The following is a 13,411-nucleotide window of genomic DNA, read 5'->3' as shown; positions in this document are numbered from 1 at the left end:
TGGGCTGCCAATTCCTTTCTCCAGGAGATCTTCCCAAACCAGGGATCAAGCTCAGTTCAGTTCAGTCGCTCACTTGTGTCCGACTCTTTGCGACCCCATGAACCACAGCATGCCAGGCCTCCCTGTCCATCACCAACTCCCGGAGTTCACTCAAACTCATGTCCATCGAGTCGGTGATGCCAACCAGCCATCTCATTCTCTGTCGTCCCCGTCTCCTCCCGCCCCCAATCCCTCCCAGCATCAGACTCTTTTCCAGTGAGTCAACTCGTCGCATGAGGTGGCCAAAGTATTGCAGTTTCAGCTTTAGCATCAGTCCTTCCAATGAACAACCAGGATTGATCTCCTCTAGAATGGACTGGTTGGATCTCCTTGCAGTCCAAGGGACTCTCAAGAGTCTTCTCCAGCACCACAGTTCAAAAGCATCAATTCTTCGGCAATCAGCTTTCTTCACAGTCCAGCTCTCACATCCATACATGACCATGGGAAAAACCATAGCCTTGACTAGACGGACCTTGGTTGGCAAAGTAATGTCTCTGCTTTTTAATATGCTATCTAGGCTGGTCATAACTTTCCTTCCAAGGAGTAAGCGTCTTTTATGGCTGCAATCAGTATCTGCAGTGATTTCGGAGCCCAAAAAAATAAAGTCTGACACTGTTTCCACTGTTTCCCCATCTATTTCCCAAGAAGTGATGGGACCAGATGCCATGATCTTCGTTTTCTGAATGTTGAGCTTCAAGCCAACCTTTTCACTCTCCTCTTTCACTTTCATCAAGAGGCCTTTGAGTTCCTCTTCACTTTCTGCCATAAGGGTGGTGTCATCTGCATATCTGAGGTTACTGATATTTACCCAGCAATCTTGATTCCAGCTTGTGCTTCTTCCAACCCAGCATTCCTCATGATGTACTCTGCATAGAAGTTAAATAAGCAGGGTGACAATATACAACCTTGACGTACTCCTTTTCCTATTTGGAACCAGCCTGTTGTTCCATGTCCAGTTCTAACTGTTGCTTCCTGACCTGCATACAGGTTTCTCAAGAGGCAGGTCAGGTGGTCTGGGATTCCCATCTCTTTCAGAATGTTCCACAGTTTATTGTGATCCACACAGTTAAAGGCTTTGGCATAGTCAATGAAGCAGAAATAGATGTTTTTCTGGAACTCTCTTGCTTTCTCCATGATCCAGCGGATGTTGGCAATTTGATCTCTGGTGCCTCTGCCTTTTCTAAAACCTGCTTGAACATCTGGAAGTTCACGATTCACATATTGCTGAAGCCTAACTTGGAGAATTTTGAGCATGACTTTACTAGTGTGTGAGATGAGTGCAATTGTGCGGTAGTTTGAGCATTCTTTGGCATTGCCTTTCTTTGGGATTGGAATGAAGACTGACCTTTTCCAGCCCTGTGGCCATTGCTGAGTTTTCCAAATTTGCTGGCATATTGAGTGCAGCACTTTCACAGCACCATCTTTCAGGATTTGAAATAGCTCAATTGGAATTCCATCACCTCCACTAGTTTTGTTCGTAGTGATGCTCTCTAAGGCCCACTTGACTTCACATTCCAAGATGTCTGGTTCCAGGTGAGTGATCACGCCATCGTGATTATCTTTTTTGTACAGTTCTTCTGTGTATTCTTGCCACCTCTTCTTAATATCTTCTGCTTCTGTTAGGTCCATACCATTCCTGTCCTTTATCGAGCCCATCTTTGCATGAAATGTTCCCTTGATATCTCTAATTTTCTTGAAAAGATCTCTTGTTTTTCCTATTCTATTGTTTTCCTCTATTTCTTTGCATTGATCACTGAGGAAGGTTTTCTTATCTCTCCTTGCTATTCTTTGGAACTCTGCATTCAGATGCTTATATCTTTCCTTTCCTCCACCTATGCCCCAACCAGTAATGCTGAAGAAGCCGAAATTGAACAGTTCTATGAAGACCTACAAGACCTTTTAGAACTAACACCCAAAAAAGATGTCCTTTTCATTATAGGGGACTGGAATGCAAAAGTAGGAAGTCAAAAAACACCTGGAGTAACAGGCAAATTTGGCCTTGGAGCACGAAATGAAGCAGGGCAAAGGTTAATAGAGGTTTGCCAAGAGAACGCACTGGTCATAGCAAACACCCTCTTCCAACAACACAAGAGAAGACTCTACACATGGACATCACCAAATGGTCAACACCGAAATCAGATTGATTATATTCTTTGCAGCCAAAGATGGAGAAGCTCTATAAAGTCAGCAAAAACAAGACCAGGAGCTGACTGTGGCTCAGATCATGAACTCCTTATTGCCAAATTCAGACTGAAATTGAAGAAAGTAGGGAAAACCACTAGACCATTCAGATATGACCTAAATCAAATCCCTTATGATTATACAGTGGAAGTAAGAAATAGATTTAAGGGACTAGATCTGATAGAGTGCCTGATGAACTCTGGACGGAGGTTCGTGACATTGTACAGGAGACAGGGACCAAGACCATCCCCATGGAAAAGAAATGCAAAAAAGCAAAATGGCTGTCTGAGGAGGCCTTACAAATAGCTGTGAAAAGAAGAGAAGCAAAAAGCAAAGGAGGAAAGGGATCAAGTTCAAGTCTCCTGTATTACAGGCAGATTCTTTAAGATCTGAGTCACCAGGGAAGCCCAGATACAGCAACAAAACCCTAAGTATTAGAATGGTCTTCCCATACAAAAATCATTTATCATTTTCATGATATCGGTTTTTTCTAGGTCTAACTTTTTGGAATCGAATCTTAATCAGTAATAAATACAAGCCAAACAAACTTTATTTTCCTAGTAAATCAAATGACCTTGGAAAGGACAAATAGTGTTGAAGAAAAATTATGTATGATGACTGTTAAAGAATGGTAAAAAGGCTTGGGAATTTCCTGGTGGTCCAGTGGTTGTGACTCTGTGTTCTCACTGCCAGGGCCTCGGTCCAGTCTCTGGTCAAGGCTCCCACAAGCCACTCAATGTAAACAAGCAAGGAAGATCGTATTCAGAACCATCACCGTAAGTGTAGGGACCACAATGCAACAATGAGGTTATACAAGAAGGGAGGAGACTGGGCTTCAAATACAAGGACTAGTGGAAATTTATAGTCAAGCTGAGAAGACTGGAGTCGGGGTCAGTAGATGGAAAATAACTAAGAGGAAACAGCAGGGGTAATTCTGAGTCTGGCTGAACCCATATGATGGGAGTCTTGCTGAAGGCAGGCCAGAGTCCTCACATACTGTCTGGGAGATGATAGAGTATAAAAAAATGACTTAGATATCAAGGGGTGTGGTTAGGGAGATACAGGATGGGGAATTCTGATTAAACTGACTTTAGCAGGATTCATACTAAAACTGGACAAAGCAGTGACAAACAGAGAAGCCCAAAATTCAGGGCCTGCTTGAGAAGAGAGTTCAGAGTAGCCTAAGTAGAATTTGACCAAGGAGAAAATTTGTGTCAGTCAGTAGCTTTTTTTTTGCCTTATTTTCAAGTTTTGGGATAACTTGATATTTATTGTAGTTTGTTCTATTTGTACTTGGTCCTCCCATCTTATTTTACATTTCTGTTTATCATATTTTTCTCTTGATTTTTTTCTTAATTTCCTTTTCCTGAATTTTGCTACACTGGTTTAGGTTTTTAACTAGTTTTTTTCCTTCTGGTGCCTTGGAAAACTTTTATCTCATTGCTCTTGGATGCCTCTCAGTTGATCCCTTTTTATTGCCATCACTATTCACATGACCTGAAGGCTGAGTGGTACGTAGCCCAGTGTTATTCCACCTTCCAGGGCCCCCCTTCTAACTTCCAGTACCAATGCCTTTTCTACTTTTTGGCTGCACCAGATCTTAGTTGTGCGGGATCTTTACTTGCATCATATGGAATCTAGTTATCTGATAAGGGATCACACCTGGGTCCCCTACATTGGGAGCCCAAAGTCTTAGCCACTGGACCACCAGGGAAATCCACCCAATGCCTTTTAGCTCTGAGGTGCATGTGCTTTTCTGAGGGCTTTGCGGGAAAACTAAAACTGGCTGCTTCAAGGATCCCTGCCTATTTTTTCAAAGGAATGGAAGATTCTAGTTTCTCCATCATTTCAACCACACAATTGCAATCTTTGCAGTTTTCCCTCAATTATTTTTTCTCCTTTGTGATGCTTCATGAAATATATTTATTCTCATTTTTATATTTCTCTGTCCTTGCAAAGGGGAGTTTCAGAGTGGTGGTCAAGTCCATCACATTCAACATAAAAGTCCAATTATTCCTTGCTTCAATCTGTTGCTTTATTTTTTTCTTTTGGTTTGTTGTTTGTTTTCTTGCCACCCTGCCCTCTTCTATTGTGTGCTCTTAGGTTTGGAAGTCTAGTCTCAGCCAAGATAAACAGGGCACTTTGGTGGTTGAGGGGCTTAAGGAAAGCAGTCACATTAAGGGAAGTGAGTGACTGTGCTTCTTTCCCCAACGCCAGACTAATAGCCTTTGAATCGGTATGCTGATTAGTATGGGGGTAAGTATGGGGGATCAATCCTGGGTGTTCATTGGAAGGACTGATGCTAAAGCTGAAACTCCAATACTTTGGCCACCTCATGCGACGAGTTGACTCAATGGAAAAGAGTCTGATGCTGGGAGGGATTGGGGGTGGGAGGAGACGGGGACGACAGAGAATGAGATGGCTGGATGGCATCACCAACTCGATGGACATGAGTTTGAGTGAACTCCAGGAGTTGGTGATGGACAGGGAGGCCTGGCGTGCTGCGATTCATGGGGTCGCAAGGAGTCAGACACGACTGAGCGACTGAACTGAACTGAACTGAAGTATGGGGGCAAAGTAATACTCAAAATTCTCCAAGTTAGGCTTCAACAATATACTAACCGAGAATTTCCAGATGTTCAAGCTGGATTTAGAAAAGGCAGAGGAACCAGAGATCAAATTGCCATCAATTCATTGGATCATAGAGAAAGCAACGGAATTCCAGAAAAACATCTACTTCTGCTTCATTGACTACGCTAAAGCCTTTGACTGTGTGAATCACAACAAACTGTGAAAATTTTTTGAAGAGATTGGAACACCAGACCACCTTACCTGCCTCCTGAGAAACCTGTATGCAGGCCAAGACGCAACAGTTAGAACTGGACATGGAACAACAAACTGGTTCCTTATTGGGAAAGGAGTAGGTCAAGGCTGTATATTGTCACCCTACTTATTTAACTTATATGCAGAGTACATCATGAGGAACGCTGGGCTGGAAGAAGCACAAGCTGGAATCAAGATTGCCGAGAGAAATCTCAATAACCTCAGATATGCAGATGACACGACCCTTATGGCAGAAAGTGAAGAGGAACTAAAGAGCCTCTTAATGAAGGTGAAAGACGAGAGCGCAACAGTTGGCTTAAAACTGAACATTCAAGCACCGCAAGCCGCGCCAGGAGCCCCAGGGTCTCCGCGTGGCTTTAAAATCGAGTGGGCTGCCACCATGAGCGGCCAAAGGAAGGGTAGAAAGTCCTTCCGCGCCAAAAGCTGTGGCAAAAGCCCAGCCAAAGGCCGAGTCCAAGTTGCTCCTGACGACGTCCCACGCGACCCGGATCCTCCAGAGCGCCAGAGGCTTGGGGAGGAGACCAAGGCAGCACAGGTGCAGGCTGGCGCGGGTTGGTGTGTCCTGGAAACCGCTGCGCCCGCGCTGCCCCGCCGGTCCAGGGAAGAGGGTGCCTGCCGGCTCCCCCTAGATTGTGGCCTCGCGCTCCGGGCCCAGGCGGCAGAAATCGCGGACAGGCCGTGACCAGGCCCAGCCCGGAGAAGGCCACATCCCTCCCAGAGCACCTGGTGACCAACACTGTCTTCAGGGGAACCATGGGAAGGCTGAAAAATGGACCCCGCGTTGGGAATCGGCGCGGCCCCGCTGTGAAGAAGGCCCCAGATACCTGGAGTGAAGCGGGGAGGGGATCTCTGGCCTTAGCAGGTGGGAAGCTGAAGAAGGGACCACGGGGGAGTCTGCCTCCGTTCCAGTGGGAGAGAAGATGGAGAATGCAGGGTCAGGACCCATGGCGAGAGAGGGCCGCATGGATATGCTGGAGAACGTCCCGCTGAAGCTGGAGGCCGTGAACACCCGCGACAGGGCCTACTTGAGGCTTTCCCGCAAGTTTGGGCAGCTGCGGCTGCACCACTTAGAACACAGGAACCTCCTTATCCAGAATATTCCAGGATCCCGGGGGCAGGCTTTTCAGAATCACTCCCAGCTCTCAACCTTTCTGAACAACCAAGATAAAGAGGTCCTCAGCTACTTGAATAGCTTGGAGGTGGAAGAGCTTGGCCTCGCGAAATTGGGCTACAAAATAAAGTTGTACTTCCGGTGCAACCCCTATTTCCAAAATAAGGTACTCATCAAAGAATATGGGTGTGGCCCTTCCGGGCAGGTGGTGTCTCCTTCTACTCCAATCCGGTGGCTCCTCTGGAATGATCTCCAGACCCTTAGCCAGGAGAAACCTGACAACAGCCAGAGTGCCTTTGGGTGGTTTTCAAACCACAGCTCCTTTGAGTCTGACAAGATTGTGGAGATAATCAAGGAGGAGTAGGAGGAGTTGTGGCCCAATCCCTTACAATACTGAGTGAAGGGGCCCGTAGGAAGAAAGGAAAGGAGGGCAGGCCAGGTCCACCAAGGCAGCCCAAGGAGACCCCAGAACCTGGGGTAAACAAGTCCAGCTGATCCTGCACAAGTCTCCATCCTACCTCCTGCTGGCCCTGTGCCTGGCTGACCTTATGTGTTTGGCTGTCTGCCTTCCCTTCGTGTTGGCCTCTGTGCACTGTACTCCTGTTGGAGTTCAGTTATAAATATGGCATTTATGATCATGTTCTTTTGCTTCCCCATGACGTTCTTGCTTTTTTTACATTAGTTTCACATGTTATCTGATCTCACCCCTCCTGTTTATAGGATAAATTCACATGATTCGGATGTGTGCTGGATCCTGTTCTTGGCTGTGGCCTTTCCCACCTGTCTTTAACATGGGCACTCATGAGTCATCCAACAAGAGGACCAGTGCATCCTCAAGCTCTGCTACTTCAGGGCCTGTGATTTGCTGGGCTTCAAGTTCATGCCAGCCATGCATGCCATCTGTGGCAAGCTTTTCTGTTGCCACTGTAAAATGAAGCTAGTGCATATGGCATTAGCCATCAACCCAAACTGATTGTCCCTTGACTCTGGGGTCACCAGCCAAGGTACCACCTACAGGATCTCTGGCTTTAGCCAGGGACCCATGCTACCCTCCTGGACACGGATTGAGGTTAAGGGTGAGAAGCAGGTTGCTGTATGTTCTGTGCTGTTCTGCATCTCTTTATGCCTCTGGGCCTTTCTCCTTCCTGGTAAACCTTTGTCAAAGTCTGCACCATGCCTCATCACTGTGAGGCCATTGAGTTTTGTCTAGGTTGCTGTTGGCCCCAATTGGCTTCCTGGTTAACAAGGACCTCAAGAACCACCTGTGGACACAGACCCTCTGCCAGTGCATGAGAACCTCACCTACCCTCTCCAGCCTTCCAGGAACCCTACTGGCTGCCGGACTGATGGGCAGGCTGGTATGTATGGACATGTGCTCACCGTCATCAAGCTGTGGCTCCAGATGTGGCCTTGTATAATGTGGAAGATTAATGCTATATGCTACTTTTTTTGTCTCTGAGTAAATCTTACCATTTTCCCCATTTTTTTGCCTAATGAGAAAATAGAGCTGTACAGTCTGCTTTTTTTCTTAAAACTTTTTCCTCTTTATTATAGACATTTTCAACATGCGCAGAAGAGGAGAGACCCCATGTGCTGTCACCTAGCTACATCATTTATCAATTATGGCCAACCTGATTTCATCTGCATCTCCCTCTCCCTGCCTGAATTGTTCATCAAAAGTCCAAGACACTGTGCCAGTTCAACCAGGACCACTTTGGGAGACTGAGATACTCTGCTGGTGGTGATAGTGTTGGGTGCACTATCACTATCCCATCAGGTCTGCTTTTTGCTTTTCATGTTAACTATTGATGTTCCAGAGATGGGCCTGAGAAATGAAAGTCTTCAGAATTGACAGGAAGTCTCAAAAAGTGCTGAGGCTGCCTTTCCCCTGCATCCACAAGAGGAAAGAGAGACTGCTCTGTTGTAAACTCTTTCAAAGACTTATCTATCAGTCTTTGATAAGGTGCTTACTTGAGACCTTTCACCAGAATAACAGTCTTTTTTCCCCCTGTAAGATGGAGACTTTGTGTGATTGTTACAATTATCAGCATATCCTGGTCTCATAATATAATTCTGAACTTGAAAGTAAATATAATTTGGAAATTGTTGCTGTGTTCTCTGAAAGTAACCTCCCAAAAGTGATCAGTAACTGGTTGTCTTACTTGGTAATTTGGCACTCTGATAATTATGCAATTATTTCTCTATTCTGAAACAGTATAAATAGTTGTAAGCTTACTTGCATGATGGAAAAAAATTAAAGTTTGAATCTCTGAAAAAAGAAAAAGAAAAACTCAACATCCAAAAAGCAAAGATCATGGCATCTGGTTCCATCACTTCATGGCAAATAGATGGGGAAACAATAGAAACAGTGACAGACTTCATTTTCTTGGGTCCTAAAATCACTGCAGATGATGACTAAAGCCATGAAGTTAAAAGATGCTCCTTGGAAGAAAAACTATGACAAACCTAGACAGCACATTATAAAACAGAGACATTACTTTGCTGACAAAGGTCAAAGTTATGGTTTTTCCAGTAGTCAGGTATGGATATAAGATTGGACCATAAAGAAGGCTGAGCACTGAAGAACTGATCCTTCTGAACTGTGGTGTTGAAGAAGACTCTGGAGAGTCCCTTGGACTGCAAGGAGATCCAACCAGTCAGTCCTATGGGAAATCAACCCTGAATATTCATTGGAAAGACTCATGCTGAAGCTGAAGCTCCAATACTTTGGCCACCTGATGTGAAGAACTGACTCATTTGAAAAGACCCTGATGCTGGGAAAGATTGAAGGCAGGGGGAGAAGGGGATGACAGAGGATGAGATGGTTGGATGGCATCACTGATTCAATGGACATGAGTTTGAGCAAGCTCCAGGAGATGGTGAAGGACAGGGAAGCCTGGCATGCAGTGCATGGAGTCACAACGAGTTGGACATGACTGAGCGACTGAACAGCAACATGGGAGTAAGAGCCAAGGACAAGCCTAGTTTAACCCCACTTAGAAACCAAAGGAGCCAATTTAAGAAAAATGTAGTTTAAGAAGAGGGATTAAACTCACACATTCAATCACAATACTCCCCCTTGTTTAATAGCAAAATCATGGAACTTCCCTGGTGGTCCAGGGGCTAAGAATCCACACTCCCAATGCAGGGGACCTGGGTTCCATCCCTGGTCAAGGAACTAGATCCCACATGCCACAACTAAAGATCCCTCATGCTGCAACTAAAGAGCTGGCAGGCTGCAATGAAGAAGATTTTGTGTGCCTTGACTAAGACCTAGAGCAGCCAAATAAATAAATAAATTTTAAATAAATAAATACAATTTTTTAAAAAAAAAAACCTAAATTGCAGAACGATTTTTTAAAGAAATAAACCCAAAGAAAATTCCCTGGCAGTCCAGTGTTAGGACTCCACATTCTTATTGCCAAGGGCCCCAGGGTTAATCCTTGATCAGGGAACTGAAATCCACAAGTTTTGTGGTACAATCAGAAAAAAGAAAGAAACCCACAAGTACAGGAAGAACAGGGCAGAGACAGCAGCAGCAAAATATTAGGTTGTGTGGAAAGCAGCTAACTGATCCCTGGAGCTGAACAGAATGGGGGTGAAGGGCGGTGCGGAATTGGAAAGTAGAGTGAGACTGAAATTCTTTTGAAATGGAATCAGGACACACATATCAAGGGAAGGAGGCAATGCTGGTCAGTGGGCCGAAGAGATCCAGAGCCCAGGTTCTTAGTCAAGAAGCGCAAGACTGGGAAGAGGAGGAAAGGGGGAGTGGTCAGAGGGGTGGGAGGGGCCTCTCACTGAGCGGTCCTGAGTCAGCAGAAAGCAGAATGGAGTATTCATGAAGGACTTGAAGATTTTGACAACAAAGGCAAAAATGTGAGGAACCAAGCCTGAATTCAGGGACTCCATGGCTGCACGCAGAGCTGGCTCAATCACAGTAGTTGTCCGCGATGGGTTTCTGTGCAGTAGGGTGAGGGGAACACAGTGTTGCATGCCAAGTAGACAGATAAGGGGCTGGGGAACTCCAAGGTGGAGCTTGAAAGGTTCATCACTAGTGTAAAACCAACTGGAAACCACAACATTCAATATGTAAATCTCGTTGTCAGAGCTTCTCCAAGGGCTCATAAGCCCTGCTATGTTGCTACTGTTTTCTCTTTCACTCTAGAAAGTAAAACAAACAAACAAACAAAAAACACCTGCAGCCTTCTTGTCTTCGTGGAAACAAGATGTGTTTGTTTGTGTGCATGTTCAGGCACTCAGTGGTGTCTGACTCTTTGCAACTCTATGGGCTGTAGCCTGCCAGGCTCCTCGTCCATTGAATTTCCCAGTCAAGAATACTGAAGTGGGTTGTCATTTCCTCCTTCAGGGGATCTTCCTGCCCCAGGGACTGAACCTGAGTCTCTTGAATCTCCTGCACTGGCAGTCAGATCCTTTACCACTAGCACCACCTGGAAAGCCCCGGAAACAAGATGAGTGTCCACATTTTCCAGAGCGGAACCAGAATTTCAGGTCAGGAGTACAGCTTATATGTTTGCACATGGCTGGGCAAAGGACTTTGCTTCTCTCAGCATGTCTTTCTTCAGAAACGGATGGAAACAGACACAGCCCCAAAGCAGCAAAGAAGCAGTGAGTTCTCAAGTGACCTCCTCTGTCTACCTCCTTCCGGGCAAATGGGGGCCATCCTTGCCCCTCGGGGATTCAAGTCAGATGTCCATTTGTGGCACTCTAGCCCAGAGAACAGCAGTTGATCAGGTTCCAATCACCACTGAATGTGGCTCAAGAATTTCCTCCTCACCTTTTGAAATATCAGCTTAAGTCAAGTACAAAGGACAGATACTATGATCCTAGGGAGGAAGGAATCAAGCTGAAACCAAAAACCACACCTATTTTGGACTTTACTGTGAATGATGAGCTGGAAAAAATTTTGAACCACAGACTTCTGGATGGATTATCAGACGCAAACATTCAGGAGCCAGGTAGGGAAGTCCTCAGTCCTCAAACTTTGCAAAATTGTGTCACTGTGTCTCTGACATGTTGGGTGATTTTCTGTATGGTACTGATGGGAGACAGACCTTTCAAATAGTCTGGTTACTTGTGTCAAATTAAAAAAAAAAAAAAGGTCTTTCTTGAAATGCTAGACCTGAGAACACTGATCAGAAAGCGTCTCAAGTTTTCAGGATGACTTATACACATGTATTTCGTCTTTCTCTCTTTCCTTTTTTCTTTCTCTCCCTAGGACAGAAGAGCCTGGTGGGCTCCAGTCTAACGGGCTGCAAAGAGTCAAGCACGACTGAGCAGCTGAGCACACACGCACACCATGAGCAGTTGAGAATTAATTTTAAGAATCTGACTTTGTTGGCAGCCACATGGAAAGCATCTTTAGTGATGAGTTTTTTGGAGTGCTCCCCTAAATTTTCTGTTTCCATCACTCATGCATAAATCTAAGAACCCCTCAGACTAGTTTATTGACTCTATTTTTCCTTAGTAAATCAATCTTATCAAGGCCCATCCTGGAAACTCTGTAGAATGGTAAATCCTCACAGATGCTTCTAAGACATCCTTTGCCTTAAAATAATAACTACATACACATTAAGGTTCTCAGCCACTTTTCAGTGATCCATGTGATGTTACAGCAAACATCACAACAACCATTCCTATTGATCTTACTGTGTGTGGTCAAAAAAACTAGCTTTTGCACAACAGTTCTTATAATAAACATCTTTTGTTAGTAGCAAATTCTGCTTTTAATAGTCATTTACTTACATACTTCACTTTCAATCTCCTATTTACTCACTTAGAAACATACATTTTCCAGCCCCCACATCACACCCACATGTCCTACATTGGTAAAACAATATCTCCTATACAGAACAGGAAAACTCCTACCTTTTTTTGCACTGTTAATTTAAAGATTATTAAAACCATATTTGAATGACAAAGAAAAATTCAGTTCAGTTCAGTTCAGTCGCTCAGTCGTGTCCGACTCTCCGCGACCCCATGAATCACAGCCTCCCTGTCCATCACCAACTCCCGGAGTTCACTCAAACTCATGTCCATCGAGTCGGTGATGCCATCCAGCCATCTCATTCTCTGTCGTCCCCTTCTCCTCCCGCCCCCAATCCTTCCCAGCATCAGAGTCTTTTCCAGTGAGTCAACTCTTCGCATGAGGTGGCCAAAGTATTGGAGTTTCAGCTTTAGCATCAGTCCTTCCAATGAACATCCAGGATTGATCTCCTTTAGAATGGACTGGTTGGATCTCCTTGCAGTCCAAGGGACTCTCAAGAGTCTTCTCTAGCACCACAGTTCAAAAGCATCAATTCTTCAGTGATCAGCTTTCTTCACAGTCCAACTCTCACATCCATACATGACCACGGGAAAAACCATAGCCTTGACTAGACGGACCTTGGTTGGCAAAGTAATGTCTCTGGTTTTTAATATGCTATCTAGGCTGGTCATAACTTTCCTTCCAAGGAGTAAGCGTCTTTTAATTTCATGGCTGTTATCAGCATCTGCAGTGATTTTGGAGTCCAAAAAAATAGTCTGACACTGTTTCCACTGTTTCCCCATCTATTTCCCATGAGGTGATGGGACCAGATGCCATGATCTTTGTTTTCTGAATGTTGAGCTTCAAGCCAACCTTTTCACTCTCCTCTTTCACTTTCATCAAGAGGCTTTTGAGTTCCTCTTCACTTTCTGCCATAAGGGTGTACATGTATATATCACTTAAAAATTATATTTACAATTGCACATGACTATGGAGAATTCTACTTGACAATATCAAACTATCAAAATTGGTACAGCCTTAGTGTCTCTGAAAATCAAAAAAATGAATGTATTCCCATAATTTTTAAAAATCAAATAGTCTACAGTAGTACAGTAGAAAGAGAAGACATTGCTCCCCTTTTTTCCACAACAACACACCACTGTAATCAATTTTAAGAGACAGTTACTGAGCACTGCTGCTGCTGCTGCTGCTAAGTCGCTTCAGTCGTGTCCGACTCTGTGTGACCCCATAGACGGAAGCCCACCAGGTTCCCCCGTCCCTGGGATTCTCCAGGCAAGAACTGGAGTGGGTTGCCATTTCCTTCTCCAATGCAGGAAAGTGAAAGTGAAGGCACTCAGTCGCACAGTTGATTGTATTTCCTTCTGCAATTAGCCTCTATTCATATCCATACATATTCAGTTAAAATGGGATCATAGTATCATACAATACATACCATTCAGCCTATATCTTTG

The 13,411-nt window shown here is 44.7% G+C and overlaps 1 pseudogene and 1 gene segment (V, D, J or C); both read left to right on the top strand.

Annotated features, from left to right (window-relative positions):
• Positions 1–13,411, top strand: part of LOC148776158 (immunoglobulin kappa light chain-like) — a 68,291-nt gene that overhangs the window by 46,730 nt on the left and 8,150 nt on the right.
• On the top strand, positions 5,444–6,670 carry LOC148776159 (testis-specific Y-encoded-like protein 5; annotated as a pseudogene).

This window comes from Moschus berezovskii, chromosome 11 (assembly GCF_049115385.1).
Source record: "Moschus berezovskii isolate FMDL1 chromosome 11, NW_MosBer_1.0, whole genome shotgun sequence".
Taxonomy (NCBI): domain Eukaryota; kingdom Metazoa; phylum Chordata; class Mammalia; order Artiodactyla; family Moschidae; genus Moschus; species Moschus berezovskii.
Note: the sequence above shows the minus strand (reverse complement) of the source record. Positions and strands in the feature narration are given on the sequence as shown.